This window comes from Panthera onca, chromosome A1 (assembly GCF_046562875.1).
Source record: "Panthera onca isolate mPanOnc1 chromosome A1, mPanOnc1 haplotype 2, whole genome shotgun sequence".
Classification (NCBI taxonomy): domain Eukaryota; kingdom Metazoa; phylum Chordata; class Mammalia; order Carnivora; family Felidae; genus Panthera; species Panthera onca.
In genome coordinates this window covers 157576377-157597598 of record NC_138339.1, presented here as the reverse complement: position 1 = coordinate 157597598, position 21222 = coordinate 157576377, and positions in this window count along the sequence as shown.

The following is a 21222-nucleotide window of genomic DNA, read 5'->3' as shown; positions in this document are numbered from 1 at the left end:
AGCGCCGACACCGCAAGAATCATACACTCCACTCTGTCAAACAACACCTGGGGAAGCCGTCCTCCAACTCACATTTTAATTCACTATGTTAGATGTAGATGCAAACCATGTGGGGCCTAGTCCGAAAGTGCCATATGCTCAACTCTGTGAAACGGCACTGCGGGGGGAAAGATCTTTCTTCTAGCCTCTGGTTTCACTAGGTTACAAGTGTCTGAGAAGACCCACGGGACCTAGGCGCGTAGACCATGCACTCAACTCTGTGACACAACACTGTGGTGAATCCATGTTGCAGCTAACTGCTCTTCACTCAGAAGTGGTTGAAAACCTATGCCATTTCTACAAAGAAAGTGTCATATGCTCAACTCTGCACAACACGACTGCGGTGAAACCGTCTTTCAAATAACATCCGGGTTCAGTTCGTAGGAGTGTTTCGAAACTTGCCGGGGGTGGGGGTTGGGGGGGGGGGGCTTAGGCGGAAAGTGCCATCTGCTCCACTGTCAATTTTTTTTAGGGAAACCGTCTTCCAACTAATATCTTGTTTCACCATGTTAGACGTACGTGAAAAACGTTGCTAGGAACAATGAGGAAAGTGCCATGTTCTCGACTCTGTGAAAACACACTGTGGAGAGAACCGTCTTTTCAACTAACCCCTTGTTTGCCTAAGTTAGAAGAGTTTGAAAACGTATGCAGACGTGGACGGTGAGTGCCATATACTCGGCTATGGGGAAAAACACGGTGGGGAAAACACCTTTCAACTGACATCTCAGTTCACTAAGGCAGACGTGTTTGAAAACCTATGGAGGCGTATGTAGAAAGGGACGTACACTCAACTCTGTGACACAACCTTGCGGGGAAAGCATCTTCCAACTACCATGTGGTTTCACTAAGTTGGAAGTGTTTGAGAAGCATCCGGAGACTACAACGAAACTGCCGTATACTCAGCTCTCTGAGACGCTGTGGGGGAAAACCATCTTTCCAATCACATCTCGTTTCACAATGCTAGAAGTGTTTGACAACCTATGCAGGGCCTATGCGGAAAGTGCCATACACTCAACTCTGTGAGACAACACTGTGGGTCTCCACGTTTCACCTAACCGCTCGTTTCGCTTAGTGAGAAGGGCTCGAAAACCTACGTGGGTACTACGCAGAGAGGGCCCTGTGCGCAACTCTGTATGTAAAACAACACTGTGGTGAAACCCTCCTTCCGACAGCATCTGGGTTCCCTCGCTAGAAGTGTTTGGAAAGCTACGCGGAGCCTAGCCCGAAAGTATCTCCCACTGCGCTCTGGCAGATAACACTTGGTGAATGAAAGCCGTCGTTCCGCTGACATCTCGCTTCGCTAAGGTACACGTAGCTCCAAACGTTGCGGGGCCTACAACGAGAGTGCCATATACTGAACCCTGTGAGACGACACTGTGGGGACACAATCTGTCTCCTAGCATGTGGTTTCACTAAGCCACACGTGTTTCATAAGGCTCGCAGGCGCCTAGCGCACGGGACCGTACGCTCTCAACTCTAGGAAACAACACTGTGGGGAAACCGTCCTTCAACTACCATGTGGTTTCTCTAAGGTAGAAGGGTTTGAAAACCTACGAGAAGCCTAACTGTTGAGCGCCGTCTACTCAACTGTGAGAAACGATGGTGTGCTGAAACGAGCACTCAACTAGCACCTGGTTTCACTAACTTAAGAGTGTTCGGAAACTGTTGGGGGTCTACGCGGCAAGGGCCCTACCCTCAACTCTGTGAGACACTGGGGGGAGACCACTTTTCAAATGGCAGCTCGTTTGCCAAAGTGACAAGGGCTTCAAGACCCATGCGGGGCCTGCGACGAAAGTGCCGTAGAGTCAACTCTGTGAAACAACACCGTGGAGACGCCACCTTTCAACACACCTCTCGTTTCCCTTACTGAGAAGAGTTTCAGAAACGAGGGGCTTCCTACGCAGAAAGCGCCATGTGCTCAACTCTGTAAAACAACACTGTGGTGAAACCATCCTTCAAATAGCATCTGGGTTCCCTTGTTAGACGTGTTTGAAAAGCGATGCGGAGCTCACACCAAAAGTATGAGACACCCCACTCTGTCAGACAACACCTGCGGTGTGTGTGGGGGGAGGGGGGAGGGCGGAGAAGCCGTCCTTCAACTAACAGCTTACTTCACTATGTTACCTGTGGCTGCAAACCGTTCGTGCGGGGCCTACAGCGAAAGTGCCATACACTCAACTCTGTGAAACAACACTGTGGGGAGACCGTTTCAACTAACACGTGGTTTCACTAAGTTAGAAGTGTTTGAGAAACCCGTCGGGGCCTAAGCACAACGTGCTATATGTGTGTGTATATATATATATATATATATATATATATATATATATATATGTATATACACAGAGCACTGTCCCACTGCACATTGCAGGAGCCATCTTCTGGCTAACAGCTTGCATCACTAACGTAGAAGTGTTTGAAACCCTCTGTGGGGAGCCAGGGGGAAAGTGACATATACTCGACTGTGGGAGAGAATACTGTGGACTGACATCACGTTTCACTGGGCAGAGGTGTCTGAAAACCCATTCGGGGCCTATGACGAAGGTGCCATATACGCGACTCTGTCGAGAGGCACTTTGGGGAAACCACCTTTCAAATAACATCCCGTATCGCTAAGTTAGATTTGCCGGAAATCCTCTGCGGGCAAAGAAGGGGCAAGTGACATTTACTCGGCATTGTGAGAAAGTCCTGTGGAGAAGCCATCTTGCAACTAACATCTTGGCTCACTGAGGGAGAACTGTTTGAAAACCTATGCGGCGCCCACATGTAAGGTCAGTGCCACAAACTCGGCTCTGTGAAGGAACATCTTGTATCGCTAAGTTAGACCAGCAGTTTGAACAAACGCCTATCGTGGGGCCTCAGTGGAAGGTGTCATATACTCGACTCGGGCAAACTGCACTTTGGAGGAACGCTTTCCACTCACCTCTGGTTCCACTAACTTGGAAGTGTTTGCAATCCCATGTGGGGCCTAGACCCTCAGCGCTGTGAAACAACACTGTTGGGGAAACCGTCTTTCAACTACATTGGGTTTCACCAGGTAAGAAGCGTGTGAAGGAAGCCTGTGGGGGCTTTATGCGGCGCGTGCCACTCAACTCTGTCAAAGGTTTGCCCTTCGGGGAAACCATCCTTCACCTGACATCTTGTATCACTAAGTCAGAAGCGTTTGAAAACCTATGCAGGGCACGATGTGGAAAGTGATATGTACTCGATACTCTGAAAGAATCCTGCAGAGAAACCATCTCTCAGCTGACATCTTGTTTGACTAAGTTGCAAGAGTTTGAAAGCGTATGCAGACGTACACGGCAAGTGCTCTGTCCTCGACTGTGTGAAACAAAACCGTGGAGGGCGGAAGGGGGGGGGGGTGAGGAAACACCTTTCAGCCAACATCTCCTTTCCCTAAGTGGGAAGAGGCGGAACAGTGATGGGAGGCCTATAGTGAAAGTGCCATACACTCACCTTTGTGCAGCTGCACATTTGGGGAAACCGTCTTTCCAGGAACATCTTGTATCACCAGGTTGGCATTGTTTGAAATCCTATGCGGAGAACGACGTCGAAAGTGACCCTCCACCCCGTGAAGGTGTACTGTGGAGAGACCACCTTTCAGCTAGCATCTCGTTTCACTCCGTTCCAAGTGTTTGCCAACCTACGTACGGTGGCTTGCGTAGAAAGTGCCCTTACACTCCATCATGTGAAACACGGTGTGGCGAAACGGTCTTTCTCCTAATAAATTGCTGCACTAAAAGAGAGCTGTCTGACAACTGTGCGGGGCCTGCAAGGTAGGTGCCGTAGAGTCACCCGTGTGAAGGCACACTCTGAGGACACGACCTTTTAGCTAACACCTAGTTTCACTCAGTTCCAAGGGCTTGAAAACCTGCGCGGGGACTGCGCGTCAAGTTCCACGTACTCAACTCCGTCAGACTTCACTCTGGGGAAGCCAACACTCAACTAACAGCTTGTATCAATCACTAGGTTAGAAGAGTTTGAGAACCTATGTGGGGAACGATGTGGAAAGTGACATATACCAGCCACTGTGAAAGAATCCTGTGGAGCAACCATCTCTCACCTAACATCCGGTGTCACAACGTTGGAGGTGTTGGAACACCTATGTGGGGGGCGGGGGGGGGGGGGGCTATGTGGAGAGTGAAGTGCCATGTACACAAGTCAGTCAATCTGCACTCTACGGAAACCATCTTTCCACTAACCTCTGGCTCCACTAACGTGGAAGTGTTGGAAAACCCATGTGGGGCCTAGAAGGAAAGTGCCATACCCTCAACCCTGTGAAACAACACTGTGGGGAAACCATCTTTCCACTCACATCTTGTTTCACTAAGGAAGAAGTGTTGGCAAACCTGTGGGGGCTTAGGCGGAAAGTGTCATACCCTCCACTCTGTCAAGCAGCCTTTGGGGAAACCATCTTTCCACTACCATCTTATTTCACCATGTTAGAAGTGTTTGAAAAACTGCTGGGAACGAAGATTCGTCTTCAACGGAATTCTCGAGTTCCTCAGAATTCTCGATTCAGAGAAAACATACTGTGGAGAAACCATCTTTCAACTCACATCTGGTTTCTGTCAGTTAGAAGTGTTTGAAAAACTTACGCGGGCCCATGCGGAAAGGGCCGTATACCCAATCCTGCGAAACAACCCTGGAGAGTAACCAGCTTTCACCTAATGTGTGGTTTCGCTCAGTGAGAACTGTTTGAAAACCTACGCGGGGCCTACAGGGTAAGTGCCATATACTCAACCCTGTGATACAACACTGTGGGGAAAATATCTTGTAACTAGCCTGTCGTTTCACTACGTGAGAAGAGTTTGACAACCTATGCAGGGAATGATGTGGAAAGTCACATATACCAGCCATCGCAAAAGACTCCTGTGGAGAAAGCATCTTTCAACTAACATGTTTCACCAAGTTGGAAGTTTTGAGAAGCTATGCAGGGCCTCCAAGGTCACTGCCATATACTCATCTCTGGGAACCAACACGGTGGGAAAGCATCCTTTGAACTAACATCTAGTTTCACTAAGTTAGAAGGGTTTGAAAAATTATTCAGGGACTGTGCAGAAAGAAAGTGCCATATATTCAACTCTGTCAAAACGGCACTTTGGGGAAACCGTCTTTCAACTAACATCTTGTTTCTCCATGTTGGAAGCGTTTGAAAAACTGCTAGGAACGACGACGAACGTGCCATACACTCAACTCTGTGAAGTAACACTGTGGGGGAAAAACCATCGTGTGGCTAACATCTTGTTTCACTGAGTTAGAAGTGTTTGAAAACCTCGGCGGGGACTAGGTGGAAAGTGCCATATACTCAACTCTGTCAAACTGCACTTTCAACTAACGTGCAGCCTACACAAGACACGAATTACACGGAAACCCACACATATCTCACACATACCACAGTACCCAAACACACAACACACAAACCCAAAACATTTAAGGAAAACACACCACACACGGCCACCCGTGCAATACACTCAAGACACTTATATAACACACATACACACACACACACACACACACACACACACACACACCCTGCACATTCCACACACCTGGCACGCCGCATTGGCCACCTTCCTACGACATACACACCTGCATGACACATACACCGTCTACACATGCATACATCACACACACCACATGCTCACCACACACTCACCATGCATATGCCACAGACATGTCCAACACACATCACACATGCCCCACACACCCACAGTTACCCCCCTCGCACAGTATTACCACACTCCACACATATACAGCACACGGTTTCCAAACAAACCACTGCCCGTATACCACGCATACACCCTCCACATGCACACCCCACACCCCAAACCCACGCCACTTATACGGAAGACAGATGCTCCCTCCTCTACACGTCGACTACCAGGACACCACACACACTGCACATAGAGACACAAATGTGACACATATGCCACACAGCCACATCACTCCTACACCGAACACACAACAGGGTACCAACATACCTCGCTTGACACGTGAATACCACACAAACACCTCACCCAGTCACCACATACACACCAAACCACTTACACCTCGCACAGACATCTTCCACACACTACTTACTACACCTAATACACGGACCACACATATACCCACCGTACACTACGTATAGCCCACAAACACACCCCGTATATACACCACATACATGCCAAACTCATACCGCACACAACGCACTTACACTACACAGACACCGCATCCACAATACACACACCATGAGAATCCATACATCTATGAAGTACGGACACCACGCACACCACACACACACCACACTTTTACTGCCCAAACTCCACCCGTATGCCACACCACAAAACCACACGTGCACCACATACAAAACACACATGCCATAGAAAGACCATACACGCACATACGTTCTATGCGGCGCATACCTAGCTGATATACTACAATCACAACACATATATGACCCTTGAAGACAACACAGAAGGACACATACAGCACCTCCAAAACACTGACACACCATACACACACCACATTCACCACACAAATAACATGCACAGACACAAACGTTATATACAACATACGTGCCATCCATACTTTAGAGATGTAAGATGTTAGCTGAAAGATGGCTTCTGCAATGTGCAGTTTGACAGAGGGCACGACGGGTTTCTCAAACACTTCTAACGTAGTGAAACCAGGTGTTCGTTGAACCCGTTTCCCCACAGCGTTGTTTCACAGAGTTGAGCATATGGCACTTTGGCTGTAGGCGCCGCATGGTTTGCAACCCCATGGTGACATAGTGAAGTAAAATGTCAGTTGAAGGACGGCTTCCCCAAAGTCTTTGCCAGAGTGCAGTGTAAGATACTTTCGGGGTAGGCTCCGCATAGGTTTTCAAACACTCCTAACAGTGAACCATGATGCTATTTGAAGGATGGTGTCACCGGTGTTGTTTTACAGAGTTGAGCATATGGCACTCGTTGCGTAGAACGCACGTAGGTTTTCAAACCCTTCTCACTCAGTGAAACGAGCGGTTGGTTGAAACGTGGAGACCCACAGTGTTGTTTCACAGAGTGGACTATAGGCACTTTCTGCGCAGGCCTTGCATGCATGGGTTTTCAAACACTTGTTAAGTTTGTGAAACGAGAAGTCACTTCAAAGACGGTTTCCCTAGGGCGTCTCATAGAGTAAGTCCCTTTGGGGTGTAGCTCCTCATGGTTTTCAAACTGACACACGTTAGTCGGAAGATGGTGTCCCCACTGTGTTCTGTCACAGAGTGGAGCGCATATGGCACTCTCCTCACAGACCCTGAATAGTTTTCAAACACTTTTAAATTAGTGCAACCAGATGTTAGTTGAAATATTGTTTTAGCACACCATCGTTGTTCACCGTTGAGCGTAGAGGTATGGCACTTAACCAGTTGGCTTCTCATAGGTTTTCAGACACTTCTAGCTCAAAGAAACCACATAGAGGTTGAAAGGTGGTCTCCCCAACCGTGTTGTTTCACGGAGTTGCGTGTTTGGTACTCTCCACCCAGGCCCCGCATGTGTTTTAAACACTTGTAACCGAGTGAAAGCAGATGTTGGGAGACTGTCTCTCGACCGTGACGGTGCCCAGGGCTATGTGGCACTTTCGGTGTGATCCCCGGATGGCGTTCAAACACCTCTAACTTAGTGTAACAAGAAATTGGGTGGACGATGGGTTCCCCACAGTGTTCTGTCACAGAGTTGACTCTATGGCGCTTACCTCTAGGTCCCGCCTAGTTTTCAAGCCATTTTAACGTAGCGAAACCCGACGCTTCACTCTTTTTTTCCAGAGGTGAGTATAAGGCACTTTCCCTGTAGGCCCCGCACGTATTTACTAAGGTTTCTCACGTTGTGACACGTAGCCGTTAGTTGAATGATGGTATCCCCACGGTACTTCCTAAAGTTAGGTACAAGGCACTGGTCGGGGTAGGCCTACGGGGTTTTTCAAACACTTGTGACTTAGTGAAACAAGATGTTAGTTGAAAGATAGTTTCCCTCAAGGGCTGCCTGGTAGAGCTGAGTACCTAGAGCTTTCCACCTGGGCTCCGCATAGGTCTCCAAGCGCTTCAAACTTAGTGAATAAGACGATAGGAGAAAGCTTTCCCTAAGGTGTTTCATGGTATTGCGTATAAGGCACACTCGGTGTAGGTGCTGCATTTGCTTTGAAACACTTTTAACTTGGTGAAAGAAGATGTTAGTGGCAAGATGTTTCCCTCACACTTTTCTGTTTCACAGAGTTGAGTGCATGGCACTTTCCCCGTAGGGCCCACGTAGGCTTTCCAATTCTACTTGGCGAAGCAAGAGGTTAGTTGCAAGCCGGATACCATGGGTTTTCAAACACTTCTCACTTTGTCAAATCAGATAGATGTATGTTACTTGAAAGTCGGTTTCCCCACGGTGTTGTTTCACGGAGGTGACGCTATGGCCCTTACCCTGTAGGCCCCGCCTAGGTTTTCAAAGAGTTCTCACTTACTGAAACCGGATGTTAGGTGAAAGACTCTTTCCCCGTAGTTGTTTCACAGAGCTGCGTGTAGGCGTTTCCGCCTAAGCCCCGCAGAGGTTTGCAAACGCTTCCAACCTACCGAAACAGGATTTTAGTTGGAAGGTGGTTCCCCCACAGCGTTTCATACACTTCAGCCTATGGCGCTTTCCGTTTCGTCCCCACATGGGTTTTCAAGCACTTGAAACCCTATGCGGTGAAAGCAGATGTTAGTTGGTAAAAGGCGTCACCACACTGGGGTTTCACAGCGCCGAGGACATGGCAGTGTCTTTGCGGCCCCGCAAGCGTTTGCAAACACTTCCCACTTAGTTAAACCAGATGTTATTTGAAAAGTGGTTTGTCTACAACGATCCTTGACACAGCGAGGAAAGTGCGCTTTGCTTTTTAACTTCTTTTTTAAAGTTCCTTTATTTTTTGAGACAGAGAGAGATAGAGCTGAACGGGGGAGGGTCACGGTGAGAAGGAGACACAGACTCTGAAACAGGCTCCAGGCTCTGAGCTGTCAGCACAGAGCCTGACGCGGGGCTCGAACCCACGGACCGCGAGATCATGACCTGAGCCGAAGTCAGACGCTTAACCGACCAAGCCACCCAGGCGCCCCGCTTTTTAGCTTCTATGCCTAGGATTCCAACATTTCTAACTTTGTGAAACAAACAGATGTTTCCGCACAGTGATTTTACACCGCGTTAAGTATGTGACACTTTTCATAAATAAGCCATTTATCAACTAACATCTTGCTTCGCTGAGAAGTGTTTGAAAACCTATGAGGAAAACGAGATACACTCCACGCTGAAATCTTACCGTGGAGAAACCATCCTTCAACTACCATCAGGTCTCACTATGTTAGAGGTATTCGACAACGTATGTGGGGCCTACGAATAAAGTGTCATATACTCGAGTCTGGCAAATAACACTGTGCGGAAACCATCTTCCAACCAGCATCCTGTTTCAGTACGTTAGACCCCTCTTAGCTTGAAGACCCATGTGGGGCCTACACCGAATGTGCCATGCACTCAACCCTGGGAAACAACCGTGTGGTGAAACCATCTATCCACCAACGTCGGGTTTCACCAAGTTAGAAGTGTTGGAGGGCCCGTGCGGGGCCAACACCGAAACTGCCGTATGCACGACTGTATGAAACATCTTTCAACTGGCATCTGGTATCCCTACGGTTAAAACCATCTTTGAAACCTATGCGGAGCCTATGCGGAAAGTGCCACACACTCAACTCTGCACAAGAGTCTGCTCAAACCCTCAGCCAACTAACCTCTTGTTGCACAAGGTTGGACCAGTTTGAAAACCTATGCGACACCTTCAGGGAAAGCGCCTTGTACTCAAATATGGGAAACAACAACATTTTGGGGAACCCTCCTTCAAGAAACATTCGGTTTCACTAATTTGGACGGGGTGGAAAACGTACGCGAGCAACTATGAGAGAAGCGCCATATCCTCCACTCTGTGAGACAACACTGTGGTGAAACCATCTTTCAACTACCATCTGATGTCACTAATTTGTAAGTGTTAGAAAACCCACGCGGGCAACGAGACGGAAAGCGCCATCACTCAGCTCTGTGAAACAACAGTGTGGTGAAACCATCCTTCAACTAACATCTCGTTTCACCGTTGGAAGTTTCTGTAACCATTTTCGGGGAATTACGATGAAAGTGACATAGACTTGATTGTGTGAAAGAGTGTTACGGAAAAAACGGTCTTTCAACTAATATCTTGTTTCACTAACAGAAGCACTTGAAACCCTAGGCCGGCTCTATGAGGAAAGTGCCGTCTACTCAACTCTGCGAGACAACACTGAGGTGAAAACCTCTTTCCACTACCATCTGATTTCAGAAATTTAGAAAAGCTTAAAAACTGAAGAGGGACCTAGAGGAAGGTGCCATATACTCCACTCTGTGAAACAATACTGTGGGATAAAAATCTTTCCATTAACAACTTGTTTCACGGTTAGAAATGCTTTAAAACACACACTAGGGACTATGGGGAAAGTGACATATACTCGACTCTAAAGACTGCTTGTGGGGAAACCATCTTTCAACTAACTTAACGGTTTCACGTTGCTAGGCGTGTTCCAAAACCTATGCATAAAGTGCCACATAGTCAAGTCTGGCAGACAACACATCTTTCAACTAATGTCTTGTTTCACGACACTAGAAGTGGCTAAAAACCCATGCGGGGACTACAGCCAAAGTGCCCGGTACTCAACCCTGTGAAACGTTTGTGTGGTGCAAACGTCTATCAGTTAACATCTGGTTTCGCTAACTTAGTGTGCTTGAACACCCGTGCGGGGGGGCGACATCCAGAGTGCCACATACACGCCTGTCTGATACGTTGCGGGGGCAACCATCTTTCAAGGAACAGCCCATTACGCTAAGGTGGAAGCGTTTGAAAACCTGTGAGGGGCCTAAGCGGAAGGTGCCAAATACCCATCTCCCTGTGAAACAACACTGTGGGGCAACTGTCTTTCAGCTACTACCTGGTTTCACAAAGTCTGAAGTGTTTAGAAACACTTGAGTGGCCTCCCCGCAAGGTGCCATATACACGACTCTGTGAGGAGACCACTGTTCGATTAACATCCGGTTTCACTAAGGTTCAAGTGTTTGGAAAACTGTGCTTGGGATACACGAAAGTGCCATATACTCGATTCTGCGAAGCAGCAGTGTAATGAAAACAATCGTTCAACTACCATCTTGTTTCGCTAGGTTCCAAGTGTTGGAAAATCAATGCAGGGCCTATGGTGAAAGCGCCGCATCCTCAACTCTGTCACAACGCACTTTGTGGAAATGGTCTGTCCATTGACCTGTCGTGTCGCGTAGAAGTCTGTGAAGGTCTATGTGGGGAACGATGTGGAGAGTGACACGTACAGGACACTGTAGAGAATCCTGTGGAGACACCCTCTTTCAACTAACATCTTGGTGCACTAAGTTCGAAGTGTTTGAAGACCTATGCAGGGACTACGCAGAGAGTGCCATAAGCTCAACTCTGTAAAACAACAGCGTGGTGATACCATCCTCCAAATATCACCTGGGTTCACTTGTCAGACGTGTTTGAAATGCCATGCGGCCGCTACACCGAGTGTATCTTACATTGCACTGTGTCAAACAACACTTGGAGGAAGCCGTCCTCCAACTCACATCTTATTTCCCTAAGTTTGATGTGTTTGAAAACCATGCGGGGCCCACAACGAAAGTGCCATATACTCAACTCCGAGAACAGACACGATGGTGACACAGTCTTTCTCCGAGCATCTGGATTCGCGAGGTTACAAGGGTTTGAAAAGACGGGGGGAGGGGGCTTAGGTGCATAGCACCATAGGCTCAACTCTGTGAGACAACATGGGAGAAACTGACTTTGAACTAAAAGCTGGGCCACTAAGTTAGAAGTGTTTGAAACCCCTGGGGGGGGGGGGGCCTCTGAAGACCGTGCCGTATACTCGACTCTGTGAAACAACACTGTGGGAAAACGATCTTCGACTACCAGCTGGTTTCTCTAAGTGAGCAGTGTGTGGAAATCCTGTGCTCTCATAGGATTGCCTAATCGCAAGGTGCCCTATACTCAACTGTGTGAATACCAGTGTGGTGAAAGGATCGTTCCACTACTATCTGGTTTCACTGTTACAAGTGTTTGAAAACACATGCGGGGCCCATGTGGCTAGCGCCATACGCGCCACTCAATCAAACAACACTGTGGTGAAACCACCTTTCAATTAACTTCTCACTGAGCGTGGTTGCAAGGGTTAGGAAACCTAAGTGTGGGCCACACGGAGAGTGCCATACGGTCAAGTCTGTGAAACAACACTGGGGAAACCATCGTTCAACTACCATCTGGTTTCCCTAGGGTAGAAGTCTTTGAACACCCACGGGAAGCCTAACGGTTAAGTGCCGTGCACTCAACTGTGAGAGACAATGGTGTGGCAAAACGATCTTTCAACTAACATCTGGTTTCCCTGCTTCAAGCCTGTTTGAAAACTATCCAGGGTCTATGAGGAAAGTGCCATAGTTTCAACTCCGAGACACAACACAGTCGGGGGAAACCCTCTTCCAACTAACACGTTGTTTCAGTAAGTTAGAAGTGTTTGGAAACCACGCGGAGATGACACCGAAAGCGCCACCAACTCATCTCTGTGAGACCCTGTGGAGGAACCATCTTTCAACTGACATCTCATTTCACAAAGTGACAAGCGTTTGAAAACCCATGTAGGGCCTGCGCCGAAAGTGCCACCTAGTCAACTCTGTGAAACAACACTGCGGGGACTCCACCTTTCAACTAAACTCTCGTTTCACTTAGAAGTGTTTGAGGACCGTATGCGGTTCTACGTAGAAAGTGCCATGTGCTCAACTCTGTAAAACAACACGGTGGGGAAACCACCCTTCAAATACCATCTGGGCTCCCCTGTTAGAAGTGTTTGAAAACTTCTGCAGCGCCGACACCGCAAGAATCATACACTCCACTCTGTCAAACAACACCTGGGGAAGCCGTCCTCCAACTCACATTTTAATTCACTATGTTAGATGTAGATGCAAACCATGTGGGGCCTAGTCCGAAAGTGCCATATGCTCAACTCTGTGAAACGGCACTGCGGGGGGAAAGATCTTTCTTCTAGCCTCTGGTTTCACTAGGTTACAAGTGTCTGAGAAGACCCACGGGACCTAGGCGCGTAGACCATGCACTCAACTCTGTGACACAACACTGTGGTGAATCCATGTTGCAGCTAACTGCTCTTCACTCAGAAGTGGTTGAAAACCTATGCCATTTCTACAAAGAAAGTGTCATATGCTCAACTCTGCACAACACGACTGCGGTGAAACCGTCTTTCAAATAACATCCGGGTTCAGTTCGTAGGAGTGTTTCGAAACTTGCCGGGGGTGGGGGTTGGGGGGGGGGGGCTTAGGCGGAAAGTGCCATCTGCTCCACTGTCAATTTTTTTTAGGGAAACCGTCTTCCAACTAATATCTTGTTTCACCATGTTAGACGTACGTGAAAAACGTTGCTAGGAACAATGAGGAAAGTGCCATGTTCTCGACTCTGTGAAAACACACTGTGGAGAGAACCGTCTTTTCAACTAACCCCTTGTTTGCCTAAGTTAGAAGAGTTTGAAAACGTATGCAGACGTGGACGGTGAGTGCCATATACTCGGCTATGGGGAAAAACACGGTGGGGAAAACACCTTTCAACTGACATCTCAGTTCACTAAGGCAGACGTGTTTGAAAACCTATGGAGGCGTATGTAGAAAGGGACGTACACTCAACTCTGTGACACAACCTTGCGGGGAAAGCATCTTCCAACTACCATGTGGTTTCACTAAGTTGGAAGTGTTTGAGAAGCATCCGGAGACTACAACGAAACTGCCGTATACTCAGCTCTCTGAGACGCTGTGGGGGAAAACCATCTTTCCAATCACATCTCGTTTCACAATGCTAGAAGTGTTTGACAACCTATGCAGGGCCTATGCGGAAAGTGCCATACACTCAACTCTGTGAGACAACACTGTGGGTCTCCACGTTTCACCTAACCGCTCGTTTCGCTTAGTGAGAAGGGCTCGAAAACCTACGTGGGTACTACGCAGAGAGGGCCCTGTGCGCAACTCTGTATGTAAAACAACACTGTGGTGAAACCCTCCTTCCGACAGCATCTGGGTTCCCTCGCTAGAAGTGTTTGGAAAGCTACGCGGAGCCTAGCCCGAAAGTATCTCCCACTGCGCTCTGGCAGATAACACTTGGTGAATGAAAGCCGTCGTTCCGCTGACATCTCGCTTCGCTAAGGTACACGTAGCTCCAAACGTTGCGGGGCCTACAACGAGAGTGCCATATACTGAACCCTGTGAGACGACACTGTGGGGACACAATCTGTCTCCTAGCATGTGGTTTCACTAAGCCACACGTGTTTCATAAGGCTCGCAGGCGCCTAGCGCACGGGACCGTACGCTCTCAACTCTAGGAAACAACACTGTGGGGAAACCGTCCTTCAACTACCATGTGGTTTCTCTAAGGTAGAAGGGTTTGAAAACCTACGAGAAGCCTAACTGTTGAGCGCCGTCTACTCAACTGTGAGAAACGATGGTGTGCTGAAACGAGCACTCAACTAGCACCTGGTTTCACTAACTTAAGAGTGTTCGGAAACTGTTGGGGGTCTACGCGGCAAGGGCCCTACCCTCAACTCTGTGAGACACTGGGGGGAGACCACTTTTCAAATGGCAGCTCGTTTGCCAAAGTGACAAGGGCTTCAAGACCCATGCGGGGCCTGCGACGAAAGTGCCGTAGAGTCAACTCTGTGAAACAACACCGTGGAGACGCCACCTTTCAACACACCTCTCGTTTCCCTTACTGAGAAGAGTTTCAGAAACGAGGGGCTTCCTACGCAGAAAGCGCCATGTGCTCAACTCTGTAAAACAACACTGTGGTGAAACCATCCTTCAAATAGCATCTGGGTTCCCTTGTTAGACGTGTTTGAAAAGCGATGCGGAGCTCACACCAAAAGTATGAGACACCCCACTCTGTCAGACAACACCTGCGGTGTGTGTGGGGGGAGGGGGGAGGGCGGAGAAGCCGTCCTTCAACTAACAGCTTACTTCACTATGTTACCTGTGGCTGCAAACCGTTCGTGCGGGGCCTACAGCGAAAGTGCCATACACTCAACTCTGTGAAACAACACTGTGGGGAGACCGTTTCAACTAACACGTGGTTTCACTAAGTTAGAAGTGTTTGAGAAACCCGTCGGGGCCTAAGCACAACGTGCTATATGTGTGTGTATATATATATATATATATATATATATATATATATATGTATATACACAGAGCACTGTCCCACTGCACATTGCAGGAGCCATCTTCTGGCTAACAGCTTGCATCACTAACGTAGAAGTGTTTGAAACCCTCTGTGGGGAGCCAGGGGGAAAGTGACATATACTCGACTGTGGGAGAGAATACTGTGGACTGACATCACGTTTCACTGGGCAGAGGTGTCTGAAAACCCATTCGGGGCCTATGACGAAGGTGCCATATACGCGACTCTGTCGAGAGGCACTTTGGGGAAACCACCTTTCAAATAACATCCCGTATCGCTAAGTTAGATTTGCCGGAAATCCTCTGCGGGCAAAGAAGGGGCAAGTGACATTTACTCGGCATTGTGAGAAAGTCCTGTGGAGAAGCCATCTTGCAACTAACATCTTGGCTCACTGAGGGAGAACTGTTTGAAAACCTATGCGGCGCCCACATGTAAGGTCAGTGCCACAAACTCGGCTCTGTGAAGGAACATCTTGTATCGCTAAGTTAGACCAGCAGTTTGAACAAACGCCTATCGTGGGGCCTCAGTGGAAGGTGTCATATACTCGACTCGGGCAAACTGCACTTTGGAGGAACGCTTTCCACTCACCTCTGGTTCCACTAACTTGGAAGTGTTTGCAATCCCATGTGGGGCCTAGACCCTCAGCGCTGTGAAACAACACTGTTGGGGAAACCGTCTTTCAACTACATTGGGTTTCACCAGGTAAGAAGCGTGTGAAGGAAGCCTGTGGGGGCTTTATGCGGCGCGTGCCACTCAACTCTGTCAAAGGTTTGCCCTTCGGGGAAACCATCCTTCACCTGACATCTTGTATCACTAAGTCAGAAGCGTTTGAAAACCTATGCAGGGCACGATGTGGAAAGTGATATGTACTCGATACTCTGAAAGAATCCTGCAGAGAAACCATCTCTCAGCTGACATCTTGTTTGACTAAGTTGCAAGAGTTTGAAAGCGTATGCAGACGTACACGGCAAGTGCTCTGTCCTCGACTGTGTGAAACAAAACCGTGGAGGGCGGAAGGGGGGGGGGGTGAGGAAACACCTTTCAGCCAACATCTCCTTTCCCTAAGTGGGAAGAGGCGGAACAGTGATGGGAGGCCTATAGTGAAAGTGCCATACACTCACCTTTGTGCAGCTGCACATTTGGGGAAACCGTCTTTCCAGGAACATCTTGTATCACCAGGTTGGCATTGTTTGAAATCCTATGCGGAGAACGACGTCGAAAGTGACCCTCCACCCCGTGAAGGTGTACTGTGGAGAGACCACCTTTCAGCTAGCATCTCGTTTCACTCCGTTCCAAGTGTTTGCCAACCTACGTACGGTGGCTTGCGTAGAAAGTGCCCTTACACTCCATCATGTGAAACACGGTGTGGCGAAACGGTCTTTCTCCTAATATCTTGCTGCACTAAAAGAGAGCTGTCTGACAACTGTGCGGGGCCTGCAAGGTAGGTGCCGTAGAGTCACCCGTGTGAAGGCACACTCTGAGGACACGACCTTTTAGCTAACACCTAGTTTCACTCAGTTCCAAGGGCTTGAAAACCTGCGCGGGGACTGCGCGTCAAGTTCCACGTACTCAACTCCGTCAGACTTCACTCTGGGGAAGCCAACACTCAACTAACAGCTTGTATCAATCACTAGGTTAGAAGAGTTTGAGAACCTATGTGGGGAACGATGTGGAAAGTGACATATACCAGCCACTGTGAAAGAATCCTGTGGAGCAACCATCTCTCACCTAACATCCGGTGTCACAACGTTGGAGGTGTTGGAACACCTATGTGGGGGGCGGGGGGGGGGGGCTATGTGGAGAGTGAAGTGCCATGTACACAAGTCAGTCAATCTGCACTCTACGGAAACCATCTTTCCACTAACCTCTGGCTCCACTAACGTGGAAGTGTTGGAAAACCCATGTGGGGCCTAGAAGGAAAGTGCCATACCCTCAACCCTGTGAAACAACACTGTGGGGAAACCATCTTTCCACTCACATCTTGTTTCACTAAGGAAGAAGTGTTGGCAAACCTGTGGGGGCTTAGGCGGAAAGTGTCATACCCTCCACTCTGTCAAGCAGCCTTTGGGGAAACCATCTTTCCACTACCATCTTATTTCACCATGTTAGAAGTGTTTGAAAAACTGCTGGGAACGAAGATTCGTGTCTTCAACGGAATTCTCGAGTTCCTCAGAATTCTCGATTCAGAGAAAACATACTGTGGAGAAACCATCTTTCAACTCACATCTGGTTTCTGTCAGTTAGAAGTGTTTGAAAAACTTACGCGGGCCCATGCGGAAAGGGCCGTATACCCAATCCTGCGAAACAACCCTGGAGAGTAACCAGCTTTCACCTAATGTGTGGTTTCGCTCAGTGAGAACTGTTTGAAAACCTACGCGGGGCCTACAGGGTAAGTGCCATATACTCAACCCTGTGATACAACACTGTGGGGAAAATATCTTGTAACTAGCCTGTCGTTTCACTACGTGAGAAGAGTTTGACAACCTATGCAGGGAATGATGTGGAAAGTCACATATACCAGCCATCGCAAAAGACTCCTGTGGAGAAAGCATCTTTCAACTAACATGTTTCACCAAGTTGGAAGTTTTGAGAAGCTATGCAGGGCCTCCAAGGTCACTGCCATATACTCATCTCTGGGAACCAACACGGTGGGAAAGCATCCTTTGAACTAACATCTAGTTTCACTAAGTTAGAAGGGTTTGAAAAATTATTCAGGGACTGTGCAGAAAGAAAGTGCCATATATTCAACTCTGTCAAAACGGCACTTTGGGGAAACCGTCTTTCAACTAACATCTTGTTTCTCCATGTTGGAAGCGTTTGAAAAACTGCTAGGAACGACGACGAACGTGCCATACACTCAACTCTGTGAAGTAACACTGTGGGGGAAAAACCATCGTGTGGCTAACATCTTGTTTCACTGAGTTAGAAGTGTTTGAAAACCTCGGCGGGGACTAGGTGGAAAGTGCCATATACTCAACTCTGTCAAACTGCACTTTCAACTAACGTGCAGCCTACACAAGACACGAATTACACGGAAACCCACACATATCTCACACATACCACAGTACCCAAACACACAACACACAAACCCAAAACATTTAAGGAAAACACACCACACACGGCCACCCGTGCAATACACTCAAGACACTTATATAACACACATACACACACACACACACACACACACACACACACACACACCCTGCACATTCCACACACCTGGCACGCCGCATTGGCCACCTTCCTACGACATACACACCTGCATGACACATACACCGTCTACACATGCATACATCACACACACCACATGCTCACCACACACTCACCATGCATATGCCACAGACATGTCCAACACACATCACACATGCCCCACACACCCACAGTTACCCCCCTCGCACAGTATTACCACACTCCACACATATACAGCACACGGTTTCCAAACAAACCACTGCCCGTATACCACGCATACACCCTCCACATGCACACCCCACACCCCAAACCCACGCCACTTATACGGAAGACAGATGCTCCCTCCTCTACACGTCGACTACCAGGACACCACACACACTGCACATAGAGACACAAATGTGACACATATGCCACACAGCCACATCACTCCTACACCGAACACACAACAGGGTACCAACATACCTCGCTTGACACGTGAATACCACACAAACACCTCACCCAGTCACCACATACACACCAAACCACTTACACCTCGCACAGACATCTTCCACACACTACTTACTACACCTAATACACGGACCACACATATACCCACCGTACACTACGTATAGCCCACAAACACACCCCGTATATACACCACATACATGCCAAACTCATACCGCACACAACGCACTTACACTACACAGACACCGCATCCACAATACACACACCATGAGAATCCATACATCTATGAAGTACGGACACCACGCACACCACACACACACCACACTTTTACTGCCCAAACTCCACCCGTATGCCACACCACAAAACCACACGTGCACCACATACAAAACACACATGCCATAGAAAGACCATACACGCACATACGTTCTATGCGGCGCATACCTAGCTGATATACTACAATCACAACACATATATGACCCTTGAAGACAACACAGAAGGACACATACAGCACCTCCAAAACACTGACACACCATACACACACCACATTCACCACACAAATAACATGCACAGACACAAACGTTATATACAACATACGTGCCATCCATACTTTAGAGATGTAAGATGTTAGCTGAAAGATGGCTTCTGCAATGTGCAGTTTGACAGAGGGCACGACGGGTTTCTCAAACACTTCTAACGTAGTGAAACCAGGTGTTCGTTGAACCCGTTTCCCCACAGCGTTGTTTCACAGAGTTGAGCATATGGCACTTTGGCTGTAGGCGCCGCATGGTTTGCAACCCCATGGTGACATAGTGAAGTAAAATGTCAGTTGAAGGACGGCTTCCCCAAAGTCTTTGCCAGAGTGCAGTGTAAGATACTTTCGGGGTAGGCTCCGCATAGGTTTTCAAACACTCCTAACAGTGAACCATGATGCTATTTGAAGGATGGTGTCACCGGTGTTGTTTTACAGAGTTGAGCATATGGCACTCGTTGCGTAGAACGCACGTAGGTTTTCAAACCCTTCTCACTCAGTGAAACGAGCGGTTGGTTGAAACGTGGAGACCCACAGTGTTGTTTCACAGAGTGGACTATAGGCACTTTCTGCGCAGGCCTTGCATGCATGGGTTTTCAAACACTTGTTAAGTTTGTGAAACGAGAAGTCACTTCAAAGACGGTTTCCCTAGGGCGTCTCATAGAGTAAGTCCCTTTGGGGTGTAGCTCCTCATGGTTTTCAAACTGACACACGTTAGTCGGAAGATGGTGTCCCCACTGTGTTCTGTCACAGAGTGGAGCGCATATGGCACTCTCCTCACAGACCCTGAATAGTTTTCAAACACTTTTAAATTAGTGCAACCAGATGTTAGTTGAAATATTGTTTTAGCACACCATCGTTGTTCACCGTTGAGCGTAGAGGTATGGCACTTAACCAGTTGGCTTCTCATAGGTTTTCAGACACTTCTAGCTCAAAGAAACCACATAGAGGTTGAAAGGTGGTCTCCCCAACCGTGTTGTTTCACGGAGTTGCGTGTTTGGTACTCTCCACCCAGGCCCCGCATGTGTTTTAAACACTTGTAACCGAGTGAAAGCAGATGTTGGGAGACTGTCTCTCGACCGTGACGGTGCCCAGGGCTATGTGGCACTTTCGGTGTGATCCCCGGATGGCGTTCAAACACCTCTAACTTAGTGTAACAAGAAATTGGGTGGACGATGGGTTCCCCACAGTGTTCTGTCACAGAGTTGACTCTATGGCGCTTACCTCTAGGTCCCGCCTAGTTTTCAAGCCATTTTAACGTAGCGAAACCCGACGCTTCACTCTTTTTTTCCAGAGGTGAGTATAAGGCACTTTCCCTGTAGGCCCCGCACGTATTTACTAAGGTTTCTCACGTTGTGACACGTAGCCGTTAGTTGAATGATGGTATCCCCACGGTACTTCCTAAAGTTAGGTACAAGGCACTGGTCGGGGTAGGCCTACGGGGTTTTTCAAACACTTGTGACTTAGTGAAACAAGATGTTAGTTGAAAGATAGTTTCCCTCAAGGGCTGCCTGGTAGAGCTGAGTACCTAGAGCTTTCCACCTGGGCTCCGCATAGGTCTCCAAGCGCTTCAAACTTAGTGAATAAGACGATAGGAGAAAGCTTTCCCTAAGGTGTTTCATGGTATTGCGTATAAGGCACACTCGGTGTAGGTGCTGCATTTGCTTTGAAACACTTTTAACTTGGTGAAAGAAGATGTTAGTGGCAAGATGTTTCCCTCACACTTT